Raw genomic sequence first — 3685 nt, forward strand, 5'->3', positions numbered from 1 at the left:
TTTGTTGCATATCCTATCCTCAAACTGTTAGAAGTGCTGGTCATTTACTTGCCATTCTAGTATTTATCTTATGTTTTACTCTTAATACTTCTTTGCTATCATGAAAACTTTTTCTTGGTTCAATTGTTTTGAAACATTTAATTTTTAATTAATTAGTATTTAATTTTCTGAATATTGCTTAATCTTAATTTTTGAAGATGTATACTATATCTTTGACTTACAATTTATTTAAAAGACATTGTATGGTATCTTCTAGTATTAGAAACTTTAAAATGTATAAATAAAATAAACTAGATATTGCAAAAGAGAGAAGAAGAAAAGAAGAAGGAGAAGGAGAAGGAGAAGGAGAAGGAGGAGACCAGATCACACTATTTTAAAAGCCTGGCATAAACAGTGTAATAGAGTCAGATGTAACCTTGCCTCTGTTCCCAGCCAGAAGGGCCACTGGCTGTTTCATTCAGTGGCCTGTGAACAGAGACTAAGAAAGGGGTGTCACGGGAGAGTGCAGCAGCACCCAGGGGACACAGGTGACTGCCCTGCACTCCCCCTGCCATGTGGTCCCTCTCTACAGTGGTTTGACCCCTGCAGGGCTGGCTCCTAGCAAAGCCCTTCTACTGCTTGTCCCAGAACCATTCTCTCAGTGCCTTTCCTATTCTTTAGCCCCAAGGTGCTCTGAAATCCATGTTGGACCCCCTAACTTTGCCTGCACCCCGATAAACAATCCTTCTTAAGGGGCCTCAGTGTCTAGAGGGCACCATCGAGCTTCTGCTCTTAGTGATTCAGAGTAGCTTCAAACAGTCATATCTTTAAAATACACTTTAGTTTTTTGTGTACTCCATTACATTGTGTTTTGAAATGGCCATATATTTTCACTCAAGGTTTATTAGATCGTGGCTCAGTAGATACTTATACAACACAGTACAACTCAAGTCAGTGGGCTAAGGGACTAGCAAATAAGAAGAAGGTAGTCTTAAGTAACTTTGGAGTTCAGAAAAGACTCCCTTCAGAAAGTGGCCTTGGGGTCCCCCACCTCTGAGCTCCACCCCCACAGTCTCACCCCATCTTCAGGGTGGCCCTGATGAGGAGACCTGGGGCCAGTTGCCCGCAGACCACCCAACACAGCTACTCTCCACAATCACTTGTCCACCTGGAAAGAGACAGATACGCTGTCTGGCTGCTGTCCTGTACAAAGAACCTTCCTCCTACACCAGCTTCAAAAAGGGGCTCTTGGGAACATCTCGCTTCCTGAGGGCCCCTCCAGCATAGTCCTCGGATCATCCTGGTAAACACAGGTTGTTGGTCAGAGACCCCCCTGCCAAGATTGCATAGAGTTAATGCTCATCAGAGACTGTACTCAGGCTAGCCAGGCATTGATAGGAATGAGAGTTAGAACCAGAAAGTCAGGCTCCTGCATCCGGGCCCAGTGCCATGGGCTCTGTTCCAGGCTCTCTGACAATTAGCGCCTGCGCACAGGAGGCCACTCCTTCCTCTGTGCATTGTTGCAGGCTTCAGGGGCACCATCAGGCTCAAGCTAAGCCCAGGACCATGTGTCTGCTGGATAGTGGGCTCAGCTCAGCCGGAGCTGCCAGACCGAGGCTCTGGTCACCACAGTGCTGTGGCCAGACAACCAGAGGTGCAGTCCCACTCAGTCATGTAAGAACCCATGGTCTCAAGTGAACTTCTAGATTTTATTTTCCTCAGCTGGAAAACAGAAGCAATTGAATTGCTATGAAGACCTAAAAGCCATCATGTAAGTGAAACTCTCAGCACTCAGACGGTGACAGTACCAGGAGATTTAGAAGAGTGAAATGTGCATTTTAAATGTCTGAGGAACTTTTGTAAATGAGAAAGCAAAGTTACCCACGTTACCCCATAGGGCAGAAATTGGAGAAACAGTACAAATTACAAAATAATAGCTTTGAGCTCAACCTGAGGATCACCTTCCACAATGACAACTTCAGGAGCAGAAAGGACCAACCCAGGACATGGTGACCATGACAAGGTCTCCATCAGTCACTGGGATTCTCCACAGACCTGGATGTGGGACAAGCTGGACTTCAAGATCTTAGGTTCCTTCTACCCCAGAGGAGGTTTCTGTAGTTCCAAAGATTCACCATCAGCAGGCCAATGAACTACCAAGAGTTACCCATCTTCTTTCCAGAAAAAAAGAAAATGGCTTTGTAAACAAAAATGTTTTTTGAAAAGAAACAGCTATATAACTTACTATAAGGGAAACGTACATAAAAGTCCTCTAAGAAATTCAACATTCCTCAAATATTTTCATCTATGTCCTAAGGAAGAAGAAGTCTACTAGCATAGAGGTGCTTGTTGGCACAAACCCAAAAAGATTAGCTGGTAAGGTTAAGTTTTACAAATTTCTTTACACTCAGTGAGTGTATTTTTAAAGCATATTGAACTTGAAGTTTTTTAAAATAGTTGAACAGTAAAAATAGAGCCAACCAATAAGCATTGTTGTATGAATTTTCACTTCAGAATGTTCTAATAAAGTTCTTAAAAGTCTTGCTGCCAGCTAGGTGTGGAGTACACACCTGTAATCCCAGCACTCTGAGAGCCGGAGGTAGGAAGTTAATGAGCTCAAGCCCAGCCTTGACAATTCAGTGATTTAGTGAGACCCTGTCTTAAAATTAAAAAAAAAATAAAATAAAATAAAATAATGATTGGGACTGTAGTTCAGTGTGAACTACAGGTTCAGTCCTCTGTGCCACAAATGTGAAACAAGAAAGTGGTTTCCACGTTCAGCCATCCTGGTGTACAGAGGCTGCTGCAGGCATGATCCAAGGGGGCAGGGATATTGCTCATGCTTGTGGTAGACCGTGGCATTTTCCTTGTGCAGCAGATTTCACAAGCATGCAGAATACAAAACTGATTGGCTCATGGAGCCATCTACAGAGATTTCAAGACAGGCCTAAGAGATCAGGCGATGTCCTTCCAGGGAGCCCCTGAGGTCATGTGTCAAGGTGTAGGAGTGAAGCTGCAGTGGAAACCCAAGAGAGTTGGAGATACTAGCCATGTGGAACATTTGTTGGGGAAAGCCATAGGTAGCAAGCAGAGCTATGGCCCTAAGAAAGGGACCATGTGGGTTGCAACCACCAAGGCCAAAGGGGCAGAGTTGTCTGAGCTCTGATATTGCTGTAAACACTGCCACGATCCAAAAAGAAAAACAGAACAAATTGTATGTAAAAACCAGACCCAGTGAAAGTCTTTGACCCTGCAGTTATGTGTGACTTAAGTCCTCAGTGGTGGCACCAGCCAACTCCTACCCAGGTGAACAATTCCTCTCTGAGCATTGTGTGACTCTGGAGATAACTCTTAGCGAAGGTGAAGCTGTGCATCAGCTCATCTTCTTCTCCAAAGCAAAACAGTGAATCGGCACCAAGGAAAAATATAGTACAGTAAGTACAACTTTTGCATTTTTCAGTATTAGAAAGGCCAGGCTGCAAGATAGCTCAGCGGTCTAAAGTGCCTGCTTAGGCAAAACTTAGGCAGAGGCAGGGGACCGCAGTTCGATCCCCGGCACCACATACCACACCAGCCCCATCCTCAGGGCGGGCTGAGCCAGGAAAAAAAAAAAGCCAGGTTATATATTTTACCTGTTACTTTTTTTTTTCAAAGTTTTATTGATAAACAGATAGCAATGAGACAGTTTCAAATCCAATCGGAAGTA

This window comes from Octodon degus, unplaced genomic scaffold, assembly GCF_000260255.1.
Source record: "Octodon degus isolate 3935 unplaced genomic scaffold, OctDeg1.0 scaffold00183, whole genome shotgun sequence".
Classification (NCBI taxonomy): Eukaryota; Metazoa; Chordata; class Mammalia; order Rodentia; family Octodontidae; genus Octodon; species Octodon degus.